This window comes from Cryptomeria japonica, chromosome 2, assembly GCF_030272615.1.
Source record: "Cryptomeria japonica chromosome 2, Sugi_1.0, whole genome shotgun sequence".
In the NCBI taxonomy this organism is placed as follows: domain Eukaryota; kingdom Viridiplantae; phylum Streptophyta; class Pinopsida; order Cupressales; family Cupressaceae; genus Cryptomeria; species Cryptomeria japonica.
Window position 1 is genome coordinate 370,698,382 of NC_081406.1, and position 19,348 is coordinate 370,717,729.

The following is a 19,348-nucleotide window of genomic DNA, read 5'->3' on the forward strand; positions in this document are numbered from 1 at the left end:
AAGATCAATCCTGACTTCTTTCCAGTCATTTGCATCACATATAACATAGCTCAGGAAGAACCACCAACTCCCGAAAGAGAAGAGGAATAATTTGTCCCATATGTAACACAAAGCTTTTATTGAAGCTAAACATTTCATCCATTACCATACCCATATCTCATCAACTCCATTCCAACTCTAAACACACCCAAAGGTTTTTTTGTCCTAAGTTCTATTTTCGATATTGCTTGAATCAAATGCAAAACACATCACTTTTTAGGGTGTCTCTACATCTAGGATAAATTCATCCTAAGAGACATTTCTACGCAAGTTAAAACTAGTTTATGAGTGAATCCTCTCATTACTAGGTAGTTGAGTCTGTAACACATCTTAGATTCCTCTAAACCTTATCACATCAAACCTTATCAAAAACAACAAGCAATTCAAGAAGAAAACTTTGGTCACATCTACCTCTAAAGTGCTCGAGATCTATATGCAAAACACCACACCAACCATAAATCTCTCATTTTATCAACAACTCATCACCATTTTCACCCAGCTTCAACAAAAACTTACAAACAAAATGGCTCATACCAGATCACGATCTAGACAACAAGAAATTGAAGAGGAAGAGGAGGAAAATATCAATGAATTCCAAGAATCCCTTGGAGGAAATGTAAATGATGACAATCTAGGCACTCCTACTCCTGCGGCAATAGAAAGGGCGCAACACAACCCTCTCTTCAACAGACTTTTTGATGAAATACTCAAGAGTAATGCTGATGCTCACTTTTTAAAACTTGCTCAAGAAGGAGCCAAACTCCCCTCTGACTTTGATCTTGCACATCTAAGACAAGCATCAGAACGCCAAATTCATAATGAGGATGAAAGAGGTTGAGAACACATTAGATACAACTTTCATCAAGGTAATCCTCCTCCTCCTCCTCCTCCAAGTGAAATAGACATGTTGCGGCAACAAGTCGAAAATCTCGACCAACAACTTCATAGTGGTGTAAAAACAAATCAATTTTCACTCAATGACATTTGTCCCTATCCCTTTGATAGGAATCTTCATATGCCACCTTTTCCATGAGGGTTCGAAACACCCAAGTTTGAAAAATATAGAGGAAAAGGAGATCCTCACGATCATGTCAGAGAATTCCATTCAGCTTGTCTCGAAGTAGCATACAAGGATACATACCTCATTCGCCTTTTTCCCCAAAGCTTGGGAGGAACAACCACATCATGGTTTTCCTGATTACCCGATGGCATTAGGACATGTGAAGAACTCATCCAAAAATTCTTGGCACATTATTCACACAACATTGAACGTGATATCACCACGGCTGATCTATGTAACACTAAACAAAAACCGAGTGAACTATTCTCAGTCTTTTTGCAATGATGGTGTCAAATGACTAGCAGACATTCTCTTTAGTTACCTGAACAAGAACTAGTGGAAATATTTATTTCCAACTTAAATGAAGAAATGGAATTTCACCTGGACGTAAAAGACATCGACTCTTTCAATGACATGATCACTAAAGGCTTAAAATGTGAACGAGCTCTCATCAAAAAAAGGCCTATCAAGATATATAATGAGCCAAAGGACGACCCTCACCACGCTTCAATAGTGACAAACCAAGCTTCCGGAACAAAAACAAAAATGTCGTCAACGACGGGGTTGTGGATGCAAGAACTATCAAAAGTACACAACCTGTAGTTCGATTTGCAAGACAGAATCCCCCACCTCAAACTAACACAGTTGCTCCTCCAAATCAAGGCTGCATCACATCTCAAGATGAACCCAGACCGCGTCAACAAAAACCAAAGCGAACATACACTTCCTTAGTGGAACCCATCGAAACAGTGTTACGCCAATTGGTTTCTCAAAATCTTGTAACCTTACCCAAAACATCAAATATGAACCTCAAGTCAAACCTTCCTGGTGGAGGGATACTGAACATTGCAATTTCCATCAAGGGAAAGGGCATAAGACAAGAAATTGTCACAGATTGAAAGATCTTATTCAGGATCTTATTGACCGAGGTGAAATTGAAATCGAAGGACATGACCCTAAAACAACAAACAATGATCATCTCATGTTTAAAAATCCACTTCCATCACAAGATCAAAGGGGTCCTTCCACTTTAGGGAGAAACACAGATACCACCAATTATACGCAAGCCGCGTATAATTATACTGTGAATCACCTATACGATGCCAGTGAACAGATTGCAACTGTAACCATCAAAAATCCCAGCTCCACTTGCAATGTTGTTACACGTCGCAGCAAGATTACCATAAAAGCAGCTCCACAAGGCACCCCATCTATCCCAAAGTAGTATAACCTTGTGGAACAGTTAGACAAAATGCTCACACTGATATCTATCTTTGAGCTATTGCGCCTATCTCCATCCCATAAAACAATCTTGGATCAAGCTCTCCAAGAGGCGTCAATCCCTGCAAACCTAAATACAGATCAATTCCAAGCCATGGTCAGAAATCTAAGATCCTCACCTTGTCTCACTTTCTCGGAAAGTGACAACTCCTCCTTCCAGCAACCTCATAATGCCTCACTCCATATTGAAGGGTTTATTAACCAACATAGGATCAAGCGAGTCTTGATCGACAATGGAGTAGGCCTGAATATCTATACTCTACAATTAGTCACAACTTTGGGATATGCAATAGAATCAGTGGATCCCCGCAAGAAGATCACAATCAAATCCTATGATGATGTCGAACGCTCATCCAAAGGAGCTGTGGTGCTACCAATCAGAGTGGGCCCTGTGGTAAAACACATCATCTGTCAAGTCCTGGACCTTCCTCTGCCATACAATCTATTGTTAGGAAGACCTTGGATACACGCCATGCAAGCCGTTCCATCCACTTACCATCATTGTATCAAGTTCCCGCATAATGGTGTAGAGATCACAATCCTGGGCGATGCAAACCCCTTTGCATATTGTCATAATATAAATCATCAACCAGAGATTACCATTCCTAACAATAGAGAAGCCATCTCCTCCACATCATATGTAATTCCAGCCTCTCTTTCCAGTTCAAACACCACTATACCCAAGCAATAAAAGCTTAAGATGAAAGTAGCAGAGGAAGGTCCTGGGGAATACAATTTAAGCCAACTATTTTGTGTTGGACAAATGCCCACTTCTCCTAGGACACATGGTAAACCTCAACAATTACTTCAACAACCACTGATCAAGCCAGCATGTACTTTGACACCTTTCATCCTTGGAAAGAGTCAAGAAGAAGAAACCAGAGATGAGGACTTAGCAGAATGGATCTATAAAGATCCCATCACCACCAATACTCCACAGGCTAAGCTTCCCATAGATCAATATGGCAAAGGCCTTCTCATTATGCAAAGAGTGGGTTATGATGGTCAGAGTGCTTTGGGACATTACAAACAAGGAAGACATGAACCGCTACAGCCGAAATTAAAGCCCAAGGATAATACAGGACTAGGTTTTCAAAAGGAGATCCTTCCTAAGCTCAGATTCAAAGGAAAACCCAACAAACCACTATATCAGCCTATTACAAAGAGGTCACCTTTGATTATAAAAGCAGCATCAAACACTATGGCAGCTACCCCGTCAAGGCTAAAAATCCCAGCACAACCACCTACAATACCCATCATCCCACCAATCAGACCAGCAATCCCATCGACAACAGCAATAACATAAATAACACCATTAAAAGAAGCAACTGTATCAGAACCCACGATAGTATCTACGACACCAGCAGAAGCAGCAGAGTCAACACTACCGATACTCCCCATATCGGATTCATTGATCCCCATAATCCTACTTGCAGCACCAATCATTTCATCTACAAAACCGGTCACACCTGCAATATTTCGATCAAAGGATATCCCAGTATGGTACAGTAACCAGTTATTGGAAAGTGACTCAAAAACTGACTCACATGAGTGAGAATTTGATTCCATATGGCTAAATACTTTAGATGAGGAAGACACACCACCACCTCCACCCCACAAAGACATCCCTATCTACGGAGAAGCACAGATAAAGACCTCTTAGGTTCCTAAGCTGGAAACATCTTCCACAGACCCTACGTCCCATCCTACGCCTGATTCTGACAGGGAGAGTACCATCAATGACCTTCACCACAACGTCTTAACCCTCACAAACACATCCAACGAACTTAACCTAATCGATGAGGTAATGCCCATTATCCATCCTGAACTCATCGAATGGAACCAACCTAATCCCCCATGTCTTGACCATTTCCAAAATGATGAGGTGATCATTGACTTTTTGGAACTACGGGATAACATACCAAGCGGGGATCACAAAGCTGGATTCGCCATTGAACTTAGTAGTGCAACATACTTCGGGGCGGATGCCAAACCTTTCAGCTGCAAAAATATAACAATAAAACATGGATCTTCCAGTGAAAACCATATTGTGGCACTGTTTGATCCCACAAAATTAAATAGAAAGAGAGTATCCAATGGTGAAAACCTCTCTGAGGCACCGGAGGATGAAAGGTTCGCCATTCTCCTTGCTAGTACACAACAGGAACGATCAACAATTCTCATCGAAGAAATAAAAGAATACAATGTGGGGACTCCTGAAATGCCTCACCACATACATCTGGCATCTCTTTTAACTCCAAAGGAACAACCTAAGTTTGTAGAGTTCTTCCAGAAGCGTCAGGTCAACTTCGCATGGTCATATGCAGACATGCCTGGGCTTGATCCTGATTTAGTCATGCATCACCTCACCATAGCAGAAGGAGCCAAACCTTTCAAGCAGAAGCTTCGCAAGATGCATCCTCAAATTGCAGTACTAGTCAAAGCAGAACTTAAGAAGCTCTTAGATGTTGGTTTCATTAGACCAATTGATTATGCAGATTGGATATCCAATATTGTGCCTGTCGGCAAGCCAAATGGGGGCATCTGTATCTGTACTAACTTCATAGATCTAAATAAGGCATGTCCTAAAGATGACTTCCCCCTACCAAACATTGACATAATAGTAGATGTAACAGTAGGCCATGCCATGCTTTCACTCATGGATGGCTTTTCAGGGTACAATCAGATAAAGATTGCACCAGAGGATTGCACCAGAGGATCAACATAAAATGGTCTTCACATGTCCATGGGGCACATACTGCTAGAATGTAATGCCTTTTGGTCTCAAGAATGTAGGAGCGACCTATCAACAAGCAATGACCACCATCTTCCATGACATGATGCATACTATAATGGAAGATTATGTTGATGACTTACTGGCAAAATCACTCACAAGAGAAGGTCATCTGGAAATATTAGATAAAATCTTTGATAGACTGGAACAATATCATGTTCGACTCAACCCAAAGAAATGTGTCTTTGGAGTAACCTCAGGGAAGATTCTAGGATACATCGTCTCAAGTAAAGGCATTGAGGTCGATCCAGCAAAGGTCAAAGCAATCATGGACATGCCACCTCCAAAGAACATCAACCAGCTAAGGACACTACAAGGGCGACTTCAATCTATCTGAAGATTCATTGCACAACTGATAGATAAGTGTCACCCATTTACACACCTATTACACAAGAACATCCGCTGTCAATGGGATACCAGATGCCAGCAAGCATTCTAGATGCTTAATGACTATCTCATGAATACACCATTGCTGATCCCACCAGATCTGAGTAGACCTTTACTACTCTAAATATCAGCAACAAATATAGCATTGGGTGTACTATTGGCACAACACAATGCAGAAGGGAAATAGTGTGCTGTTTACTACATCTCTTGCACACTGGTTGGCTATGAACTCAATTACACACCTATTGAGCGAGCTTTCTTAGCAGTAATCTTGGCAGCCACTAAACTGAGGCACTATCTGTTAACACACAAAGTACAACTCATTGTGAAGATCGACCCACTCAAGTACTTACTCAGTAAAGTTGCACTGACTGGCCGCTTGGCCAAATGGGTGATGATTCTAGGTGAATTTGACATCAAGTATGTGGACCGTAAAGCTATCAAAGGACAAGTTATTGTAAATCAATTGGCCAATGCACCACTCATAGGCGATCATCCTCTCATTTCCAATTTTCTAGATGAAGAGATATTCATGATCACAACGACACAACCATGGAAACTATACTTTGATGGTTCATACACTCAACATGGCTCGGGGGCAGGCATTCTGTTTATCACACCTCAAGGTGACAACATCCTGAAGTCTTACAGGCTCACATTTTCGTGTACAAACAACATAGATGAATATGAGGCCTTGATCATAGGACTCAGGCTAGCCATACAATGGAAGTTACAAGAAATACAAATATATGGCAACTCCCAACTGATCATTCGACAAGCAACTGATGAATATTAGACTAAACATGACAAACTTATGTCGTACAAAAAAATGGTGGACAGTCTAAAGGCATCATTTACTACTATCACCTTTGAGCAGATACCAAGAGATCAGAATCGAGCTGCTGACGCTATGGCTACCATTTCATCTCTCCTAGATCTTCCACATAATTCAACATGCTACGAGTTCTTGGAAGAACAACTTTGGATCCCCGCTTATGATATCCCTGAATCTGAGATGATATGTCACCTTATCGGTTCCGAATCCCCATGGTACAGTGAATTCTACACCTACCTCTGCGACCACACCCTTCCTCCTAACCAATCGAATAACCAACTTTAAACTTTCATTCGCCAAACTGCTCGATATACCATTATTGCTAAAACCCTATACCGACACAGTCTTGATGGTACTCTCCTTCGATGTTTGGAGCAGGATGAGATAACAAAGGCCTTGGAAGAGGTACATGAAGGAATTTGTGGAACTCATGCAAGCGGTCCGTCACTAGCCAAGAAACTCCTGCGAACTGGATACTATTGGCCATCTATGGAAAAAGAATCCTACTACTTTGTCAGAAAGTGCAAGAAATGCCAAGTTCATGGAGACCTGATACATACACTGGCACAAGAATTGCAACCAATCACAACACCATGGTCTTTTTGTCAATGGGGTCTTGACCTTGTGGGTAAAATTCATCCATCTTCATCCAACGGCCACAAATTCATTATCACTACCACCGAATACTTCACAAAGTGGATCGAATCTGTTCCACTTACTCAAGTCACCAGCAAGCAGATCACCTCATTCATCCTCAATTACATCATCTTTCGGTATGGTGTACCCATGTCCATCATCACAAATAACGGGCTTCCTTTCAAAAATCAGGATGTCCGTAAACTCTATGAGAAATTTCACATCCAACACTACTTTTACACGCCCTATTACCCACAAGGCAATGGTCAGGCCGAAGCATCAAATAAAAACATATTAAGAATCCTCAAGATGACAGTCAATGATGTCGTTCATGATTGGCACGTCCAATTGAATCCAACACTATGGGCATATCGAACTAGCATTCGAACCCCTACAGGCGCAACTCCCTACTCACTAGTCTATGGTGCAGAAGCTATCTTACCTATTGAAGTTGAGATACCATCTCTACGGGTTTCCTTGCACAATCTCATCGATGATGAAGCATACAAAGTATCCCATCTCCAAGACTTAGAGCTACTTGATGAGAAACAACAAGCTACATACAATCACCTCAAGGCCTATCAGTAGTGCATGAGCAGAAGCTACAATCACCGTGTTAGACCTCGTACATTTGAGGTAGGTGATCTTGTTCTTCGAGACAATCCTCGTAACCAACCAAATCGCAAACATCAAGGAAATTTTGAATCAAATTGGCTGGGTCCATATGTTGTCACTGCTGTATTTGGGTCCGGAGCATATCAGTTGGCTACTTCAGAAGGAGAACCGCTAGCAGATCCAATCAACAACATGCACCTCAAACGGTTTTATACATAAGCTGCATAGAGCATCAGGCTCCCATACATATCAGAAAAACACTAAACACATTCAGATAAATGACCTGAAGAAAATACAAAAACATCAAAATAGTAAAAGCAAAATCATGCATCCAAATGGTGAACAACCACTCCGGTGGCACCTTGGGTAAGTACGATGGTGAAAACCTGGCAAATAGGCACCACTCATAAAAGCTATGGCTCCATTGTCTTTCAGGCTTGTTGCGATCACATTTTTTTCATTCACACATCCATCCACCCAAGCCATGGTTTGTTATTGATCTGCAATCAAGGAAAGTACTTCATGCATCTTGCATCCCGCTTTTTCATAGTCATGTCTAAACTGGGGGCAATGCCCTTAACCTATTGATGGAAGTGGATTCTACATTTTTTTGTGATTCATTGAGTTCTTCATTCAGAACTATCTCGCAAAATACCAAAAACATTAAAAAATATCTCACAAAATCCAAAACATTAAAAAACGATCATCAAAATCCAAAAACATTGGAAACCAATCATCAAAATCCAAAAACATTCAAAAATCACAAAATCCAAAAACATCGGAAAATATTGAAAATCAAACAAAAATATGGCAACACATTGTACGTGCTCATCTGAGCAGATACCAAACAAGCATTGACAAAATACTCGCACAATGATCACTTCTCAAATCGACCAAACAATCAACATCAACACTCAAACTATCTTCAACAAGGATGCATCCTTCCTTACCAAGACAAAAGACAAGATAACATTTTCTTTGAGAAATTTTTTTTGTTTAAGCTATCAAATACTTGGTTGATTTGTGGGTTATTTATTTCATATCAGGTTCCTACAGTATTGTTTGTGTATCTTCAGCGCATTATTCCAATGAAGTTCTGGGGCATGTACTAATGGTGTCTACGTGGGAAGTTCACTAAGATACGTGATCATAGGCAAAATACAGTCATAGATCACTACGGCTTGCTAACTACAACGTATACCTTGACCATATGAGCATGAACCATTACCAAGGATCCATATTCTTTATTCTTTATGTATGATGTTTGCTTACGGGTACAACGCTCTTTCTTTGGTTCCTCCTACCTCATCCAATTTGGATAAAGGTTTTTGTCTCTTATTACAGTATGAACTTGTCTCAGGATATGATCAGCCCAAGATCAAGGAGGACGATCCAAGTCATGCATGAAAGGAGATGATCCTTGTCTATCCCGCAAGCAATACTCAGGTCAACTTGACCCATTATATCAAGTTGTTTGTATGAACTTGCTATATCAAAATCCATGTAAGGAATACTCAGGTCATCTTGAATCATTTTGTCAAGTTTCTTGTATTTTCTTACAACATTTTAAAGCTCGATGATGAAAAATAAGGCACTATGGATCGTCATTTCATCTCACTTGTATATATTTCATTTCGTTGCATACCGTCCATCCATTTACTCATTTATTTACATGATTTTTGCATGCAAATGTGAACAAAGTTAATATGAGTCGTTATGCGAAAATTGAGCTAGTTTTGGATACAATCACGACAAAGCACTCTGATACATCATCACGTGCATCATGCAAAGTCTAAACAACCTTGCATTCATCCCATCATTATTTCATTACATTTTAGTCGCCTTTGCATTATTCATTAGTCATTTATTAGCGTGCATTTATTATCATTTAGTTGAACTTACCACATATAGTTCATTCTCATTTTACTTGCATTAGTATCATTTATCATCTTTTCCACACTCATGTATCATACATTTGTTTAGGTGTCCATAATTGCATACATTCATTTATCTATTCATTAGTTAAAGTGCATTCATTCATCCATTTTATCTCACTTAGGATTCATTTAGATTGCATTCATTATCCCTTTTAATTGCATTAAGGTGCGGTTATTAAGCATGAGTTGCATTATCATCACATTATCATTTTACTTCATCATATTTGGGCATTTAGAATCATAAAACCATTTGTCTCAAACATTGGTTCATACATTATAGCATATGCATTCATTAAGAAATCATCATTTAAACATTTGTACTTTACATTTGTTTATCCATGTTACATTTATTTTTAACCATCTAGATGCATATACATAAATAAATCATTCATTCAAAAGCATTTGCATTAACATCATTGCATATCATTATCCCATCATTGTGTTAATATAAAGTACAAAATACTATCTATACCATCATAAATCATCATTTTATTATGCATCCATAAACATCATGGCATTGCATACATCAGGCATTTTATCCCAAAACATCAATACACATGTATATCAACCTGCATCCACATGTTAGCATCCAACATCATACAAACATGCATATAGACATCATGTAAGAATAAATCATCATACAAACATGCATATAGACATCATGTAAGAATAAATCATCATACAAACATGCATATAGGAATCATCTCATAAACACATACATATAGCAAAGTACAAATCATCATCCTGCATAAAATCCATACATATCAACATGCATATCATCACAAAACTATGGGATCTCCTCATATATATCATCTCATGTATCAGAGTACAATGAAGTCTACAACATCGGCTACCAAGAGCCATCCAAGACATAGTCCAAAATAGCAATATAAATACATGCATACAAAATGCTCTCTCAAATACCACTATGACCAGATGCTGCACCACCATCACCACTTGCTCCCCCACTAGTCCCTGCACCATTATATCTATCTCTCCATGGAGGCCCCATCAAACCCCCACTAGCTCCTACGCCACCTGACCTATCTCTCTGTAGAGGACCCATCACACCCCCACTGCTCTGCATCCTCTGAGACCGCTCTGATCTGGCCTGCCACATCTGTGAATAGCTCAGTGCCTACTGACTCGCTGACACCACCTACTCCTATAAACCTCGCCAATACTCTATATCAGCCTATGCTCGCCGGACCTCCCTCACCAAAGCCTCCAAAACTGGCCCCTGTCCCGATACTCCCTCTAAGGCCCGCACTCTCTCCTGCAACTGAGTCACTCTCTCCACTGCACCATCCCTCTCCTGTAGCACTACAGTCAGCTCTAACTCTCGTGCAAATAGCTGCACATCTCTAGCTGTAACCTCCGCCTCTAGATCCTCCACTTGTGTCTCGACTATTGTAAGTCGAATCTGCAAATGTAATATCATATGATCCCGAAGATCACCACCCCCTGTCGCTCCCTCCCCTGTATCCATAGGTGCCTCACATGTAGCTCCCTCTCCAATGGATCCCTCCCCTCTATCCATCGGTACCTCCATCTCTCCCATACCTCTCCCACCCAATCTAACTCCTCCCTGCATCAAAGGTCCATGTGATATCCGCAATGGCAAACCGCCTCTCCCTCTCCACTGAACTCGACCACCACCGCCACCTCCACCTCCGAATCCACCACCTCCACCATCCCCCCCTCGTCCTCCTCCATCACCACCTCCTCCATCCCCACCTCCTCCATTACCACTATCCCCTCTCCCTCCTCCATCTACTATAGGTCCTTGACCTCCTCTCCTCCTCCATCTCTATCCCCTCTCCTCCTCAAAATCTGGAATCGGCTCTGCCGGATCTGATATCCGAAGTATCGGATGAGCTGCCATATACTGCGTATAATCCTCCGACACCCCTGCATCTACCACCCTCAGCCGTATATCCCATGGCCTCACTTGTAGCATCCGAAACTCTACCAAAGCCTGATCATAGGGTAGTACTGGCCCCCATGCGTACCTCTCTTGTACCACCTTGGCATACTCCCCTGATCCCCTAGGCAATCCCTGCTGCCATCCAAACTGTCTCATAACTCTGCCCAACAACTGTCTCTCCACATGGTAGGCTATCCTCCCAATGAGGAATCGGGTCATGAATACATATGGTAGCGCCTCCGCATCATCCTCCCAGGGCTTGCACTCAATATAAGGTCTCCAAATAATTACATCCAAATCATCCAGTACCCGCCGCCACCACTCTAACTTCCCCAGGTAGGGTTGACTCATCATACCGCTATACATATACATATACAGCTAGTCGACTGCCTGAAATCTTAGACTCACTGGTCGGGTAACTGGTAGGTGCTCCCACACCCAAATATGCAGCAACGTCACTCCCACTGCCAATGAGCCCCTCCCACGATATACTACCTCATGAAGCTCCTGATATAGGTGCGCTAACACACATGACCCCTATGCAAACCGGGTCCCCTCTGTAATCATCTGCTCAATAACCTGCCCCCAACCAATGATTAGACCATGTGATCGCCTATCCGAACATAGTAGCCCCCCAACAATCCTTGACAACACTGCTGGTAGTGGCTCATACAATGCAGCGATATCCTCCCAAGCTATCAAACCATCATCAATATAAACATCCTCATCAAAGAATCGTTGCACCGATAGGGTCCCCCATGCTGTGTCATATGTAACTAGCTCACCTCAAATAGGTATATGCAGGTTGCGCCATACATCCTCTAGTGTCACAGTCATCTCCCCCTGCGCTAAGTGAAACGTACATGTCTCACTATGCCAGTGCTCTGCCAATGCTGTCATCAAACCGTGATTCATCCGAATCACAGGCATATGCATCACATCGTACAACCCAATCACTGCAATGCAATCCACCTTGGCCTCTGTCAGCTGATCACGCAGCCCCTGTGTGGCGGGATGTCTCTCGCGCAACTGTAAGATGCATAGATCCTCCTACACAAGTGCGATCAACCATTATCATCAGTTGTTTTGTTTCAAACTTTCTTAAGTTTAAACCTAGACTATCAACAGATACTTTGATCAAGTATCTTCGGGTCTCAACAGGTAAGCAATCATGGAACACCTAGACTTCAACAGGCATTTATCCTAATAACCTAAGTCTCATCAGGGCTGCTATGGTTCAAAACAACTCTCACTTTACATCTCCATCCATCCATCATTGGCATCCGGAGATTATTTGTTCAAACACTAGGGCATCTATTTTTTTGCACAAAAGTGCTATTTTGCACACAAAAGCGCTATCTTCTAACAATAGAGCCACTTCCCTGACAAAAGCACTTAATCAACTCTTCAAAAATGCTCAAACTACAATAGCGCTATATCAACTACACAATAGCGCTACCTCTCAACAACAACGCTTAATAAACCACCCAATAGCGCTAAACAAGCAAAAGCGCTAAAACATCTATACAATAGCACTAATATTTGCAAAAGCACTCAAACGACTGCACAATAACGCCATTGCAGCACAAAAGAGCTAGTTAAATCGACAAAAGCACCAAAACACAGTTACAGCGCTATTGTCTCGACTCAACTTGGACCTAGCTATAAATACATCAAAAATGCAGAAAACTCAAAAACTCCAATTCACATACCGCTGGTCCATAGTCATCTGGTCGCTAGAATCGTCGGACTCGCTCAAGTCAGTGCTCTGCTACTAGTACTGGCATCCTGAGTGCTCCTTGCTCTTCCAAAAAATCACTATCAGAGCTAAAGTTTCACTATGGACGCGAATGCAAATGAGCATGTTTTTACCCCTTTCTCCCCATATAAACCCTTCGTTGTAACTGTAATTTTCCCCCGCTCACCGTCGTGGTCCCCGTGAACTTCCCGAGTCTTCCATTTCTTTATTTTATCTCCGATTTCTTCTATTTTTCACCAGCATTGCTAACTTATTCTCTTCTATCACCCTGCCAATTTTCATTCTTTTTCGAGAGATCGCCCGATTTTTTGAAATTTTTCGGCCCATCTCTCGTGGGGGCATACCATCCATTAAATCAACATTTTATGGGGCATTTCTTCACACCTATTTTTCTTTCTTTGAAACGACGCGATAAATCGCACCGTCTCAAAGAGGGGCAAATGTAGTCACATAAATCTGTCCATTTTAATTAAATGAATATTTCATATTTATTTGATTAAAAATCCACTAGCCATCAGTTGATTAAATTAATATTTAATTCATTCATCTTCAAACATTCTCCTATTAATTAAATAAATTATTCAATTTATTTTAATTAATTCATTATACCAAATTCACAATCAATTAAATAAATAAATTCTATTTATTTAATTAAATCCCCCTTTTCCTCTTTTAAATAAATTAAATAAAACATTTATTTAAATCATTTATACCCCCACTTGCATTTTCCTACAAATGCAACTTGCACACATTTATTGAAATAAATTGATTTTATTTTAAATAAAATCCTATTTTCTCTCACCCACCATCTCCCACTTGCCCTTCCTAAATTCTTCTAGAACCTATTTCCTAATCAATTAACCTAATCAATCCCCTAATTATTGTCACATTCCTAAGCAACTTGAAGTCACTTCTCAAAGACTTCAAAGTCTTTGAAAAGCATTTAATGCTTTGTGTGTTCAACAATCTAACCTATAAAGTCTTCCAAAACCACTAATGGCTCTTACATGACCATTAATGGCTCTTACATAACCATTTATGGTTAATTCAACTTGCGTTCATGTGTCTCCTCAAGCATTTATTGCTTTGACCATGGTTATCTCTTTTGCCTTTGCACAAGAGTTTATCCATTGGATAAAAGCTTTATTCTTTGAATAAAGAATTTATTCACTCAGCCCAGCCTTGACCTTGACTCCCAAGTTAACTCTTAGGTCATGTCAAGCATTTAATGCTTATTCCCTCTCCTCTCAAGCTATCTCACATTGACACTTGTCATCCTAGGATTGGGTTGAAAGCCCTCACATGGATTGAATATCATTCAATCCTGACCCTTGTTGAGATTACTCAATCTCAACCATCCATTGCTCCATTTTACCTATAAATAGAGCTCACATTCTTCATTTTCAAATCCTCAAGCATTTAGCATTCATAGTCATAATCCTGAAAACTTGTATACATCTAAGTTATAGAGAATTTTAGAGAGCATTTAGCATAAATCACTAATATCTGGTTATTTTGGCCTAAAATAAATCATTTTAGCATCAAAGCATCCAATATTAGCTTTTATTCACATTTGCATAGCATTTTAGAATAAAACATTTCAATCTTGAACCTCCATAAGCATCCATAGTGCAAAAAGCTACTAAGAGCTACACTAGTTTGGAACTTGGAGAGGAGAGGAACAAAGGAGAAGGAGCTAAGAGCATGGTAGAAGGAATTTGGAGATGTCTTCTTGCATTTACATTCGTAGTTAAATTCTTTACTTTGTTTTTGGTGTCTCTTTTGATATGTCTGCTTAGAATAGTTTTTGGTTGATTGCCACTAACGATTTCTTGTTGTTTTGTGTGTTATACGACCACATGCTTTAGTCTAACCTTTGCCCCATTTTGCAGAGCATCAAGTAGCTTAATAATACCTTTTCCTTATTTTGATCTCCTATGTGTAACGTAAGAAAGTTAGTTAGTGATGTATGGGTACCCAATAGAATTGTCGGTCGTTTGTATATGTGTGATTCTGCATGTAAGAAAAGATTGTTTGAGAAAATCATATCTTTTAATGAATTTGAGATTTATAGTTGCTTTTGTTATAATTAGGAGACCATATGGAAAATTGAAATTGCATATCATAAAAGGATGTAAGTAGCTGCATCTAACATTACTAGGAAATTCAATTGATTATGCATAAATTTGTGTGTATTGATGGTGTGGCAGTATCCTTTCTTCCTCCTCTCTCTTTTGGGTAAAAGTTTCAAATACTTAGGAGTTTGTTAAATAAAAGGGTCGAAATCATCATTGGTGGAATGAATTTGCATATATTAAAGAGAAGTTTGGATGGAATAAATTTGCAATGAAGTTTGAAATTTATGTATTGCATTCATGATCTCTGTTCTTTTAAAAAGGAAGAATTGATTAGATAGAATATCTCACCATTTAAAAAACAAATTTTTTCACAAAAACAATAAGTTAAAAGACCAAATGATATAAATATGTGTATTGAAGTGAGGATTGATGCATTGCATATGTAGGAGTTGTAGTAATACCATAGTGTCTTTATTTGGTTTGGGAAGATAAAAGTTTTAGCCTTGAGTAGGAGATGTGTGGCTTTGAAGAAATGTTTTCGATTGATTAGATGGATAGATTAAGAAAGAATGTTACCTCCTTATCTTATTTGAATTTTAAGAAAGTGCTTCCTTCACAAATATTGGTGAGATAAAATGACAAGTAGTCGTATGAATTTGTATTGGGTTTCTAAATGTCAATTTTCCTTGAAATGTTGAAAATACATAGTCTATGAATGATATTAATCAAGTAATGGTAGTCCAAGTGTGTTTGACCAGAATGATGCATATATCTATGGAATTTGTGTGACATTAGATGAAAGAGGAAATTAAGTTTTTGCAAGTAGGGTTGTGATAACCTTAATTTAGATAACTAGGAGTATATTAGGAGATTGCTATGGGTAAGAGGTATGGATGTGAGTAGAAATTAATATTAAAATTTGTCTTAAGTAATGAAACTTATTTTCTTGATTAAATATATGATTGACTAAATTGCTTAATGATTTTATGAAGGACATTCTAATTTTCTATATGCTATTGGTTGCGCATATAGAGAAATGATGTATGTTATAGCTTACTATCAAGTGATTAATCGAAGTTCTAACCTCTGTTTCTATTCTAACTTGGTTAATATGATCTTGGTATAGATAAGATATCTTGAACACTAGTCATAGTATGAGTGTATTCCTTGTGCGTGTATGAGTACATTAGTCGCTTTATCACTTCCTAGCATATGTTATCTTCCGTAAAGAATAAATGACTAAGACTTTTGTAAAAGATTGCATTGTTTAAAAGATGATGTAAGGGATATGGATATATGAATAAAATAAAGGTCTTAAATATATGGCATGCACTCTCTAACACATTCAAGGCATTGTACCCTTGGATGTTGTGCAACGGTTACTCCCTTTGGTGTGACTAATGATGGTCACCTCGTGATGTGGGTTGGATGAGTCATTTATTTTTCCTTGAGTTGATTTGTGATTTGTGTGATGTATCATTGGGATTAATGTGTTTTTAAGATTTCTTTACTCTTGGGATGACCACTGAGTTCTTTCTTTTATTTTTGCCCTTGTGGTGGCACTTGTCACACTTAAATTTCTTGATTGATTTCGCCAAATTTTCTTCTCTCGTAATTTAATGAATTTATTTGAGGATGTTTCCTTTGACTTCCTCTTTTGTTGTCTATGGTGTTCATTCAGAGTGTCGATGTATTATGGGCCCTTATCTTGAGTCAAGTGTTGTCTCTATCATGTTCATTTTGAGCCTCTGATAGTGTGTGCAAGGAAGGACACCACGAAGAAGTGCACTAGACTAAGAAAACAATTAGATAATGTTGATATTAGCTGAGTAAATGAAAGGTGTTAATAAGATGAAATTTGTTGGTAATTTTCTGAATTTTATAGTAGATAGAAGTGCTTTGGAATTGTGAAGTCTGTAATTTATAGAATAGTTAAATAAAGACGAGTTGTTGATTTCTTGCCTTCAAAATCTTTTGTCTACATATCATGTATAAATAATGGATTAAAGATGCTTTTTAATGATTTGATTGGATGAAGATTGCACCTTATCAAGAGTAGCGCAGTGGAAGCATGGTGGAAATTAGGACATTTGAATGCCATGAATCTTGTTCTTTTAAGTAAATGGGTTGTTTATGTTTGGTTATCATGCGATGTCTTGAATGTATTTGAACTGAAGAGGCTTATTTCTGAGAAATTTTCCCCCATTTAGGCTTATGATATGATTTCTTCAATAATATAATATGTGCATATGTGTAAGATATTATGTAAAATATATATCTCTCTCTTTATTTGTGTGCAACTAGATGTTGAAGGAGTGCTACTATGAATATTGGTGTGAAATATAGTGATTCCTGGTTATTGATGCTTAACTCAATGACTAAAATTATAGTTTTGTTTTGTGAAAGTATGGTTAAAAAGAAGTTCCCTTGAAAATATTTTAACAATTTAGTGTACATATCGTAATTAATAGGAGTTGGTGCTTCATTTACCTTTTGTGTAACGTGTTCATTTGAAATAATTGAATCATAAGGAGGGAATTTTGTTGTCATTATCTTGCTTGAGCTAGACATTACTATAATATGTTTATGTTAAAAGGAAGCTTTTAATTAATGTGTGCTAGTTGTCACCCTAACTCTTACGACTTCCAGGAGTAAGTCGAGTCAAAGGGGAGGAGGATGTAGTGTCTTCCCTTGACTTGACTTGTTTTTTATTAGATTTGACTTTTATTTCATGTGTGATATACTTATCTCAACTATTTATGATGATTTGGATGATGATAGACATTATTGGGCATATCCTATTTTGGATGATTTATACGATGTTGATACTCTCATTATTGATCATGTGATTTGATGGAAACCATATGCTTACTATCTGATAGATTATCGATAGATTATATTGATCATGAATTTGATGTTGATTGATTACACTAACCCTATTTTATGATTACATTTGATAAGATGCTTACGAGATGTGTTTGACTATTGTTTGAGTGTCTTTGTGATAGAGACGACTCCACATCACTCATTGCGAGCGGGATGTGTCGTCGCGACTCTCTATCACTTGTCTGTTATGATATATATGTATATATTGTATTATCGTTTTGTGGTTGCAGGGCCTTGCAAGTAATAAACATTGACTCCACCTGGCTTCATAGGTCCGAGTGTGTCTTTAATTCAAATGGCTTATGTGGTTCAGAGATGACATGAGTTCCCCTCACTTACTCTAGGTCTAAGATGTGCACCAAGTGTCATAGCGTCTTGGTGTAATTCGCCATGTCAGTTAGTGAGTTTGATCTTTTCAGTATTGTGAGTATGTTTAGAGATGGTTGATTTATTTGATTATGTTTTGATTAATTGTGTGATCCTTGATGTGTGATTTTATAATTAATAATGCTTATTTTAATGCATTTAATTTACTGACTTTGAGTATTTAATTATTTGATATTTTATGGTTATTTATTTTGTGTGATTTTAATATTTATTTGGTATTTATTGTTTAATCTTTATTGAGGTTTGATAATTTATTTGATATTTAATTATTTAATTATTTATTTATTTATTCATTTAATGTTTATGGTTTAATTACTTATTTGGTATTTAATGTTTATTATTTATTATTAATTTATTGTTTAATTGGCATTTATTTATTGTTTAATAGTGCTTTTATATTTTAATGTTGGTTAATATTTATTGGTGGCTTTTAATTTATTTATTGAGCCTTGGTTATTTTATATATATTTATTTAGTTAGCTTTTATTTTATTAGCCTTGGCAACTTATATTTACTTATTTAATTGGTTTTATTTTAAATGGACAGGTTAGATATTTAATAGGTCATGGTCATTATTGTTTGTGCATTGGTAATCAATACTTTATAATATCTTATTACATTTCTCTTGTTATTTGGTAAATAATATTTTATATAATTTTAGCTATTTCTCTCGTTTTTGATAAAGTTAGCTATTTCTTTCGTTATTAATAGGTCATGGTCATTATTG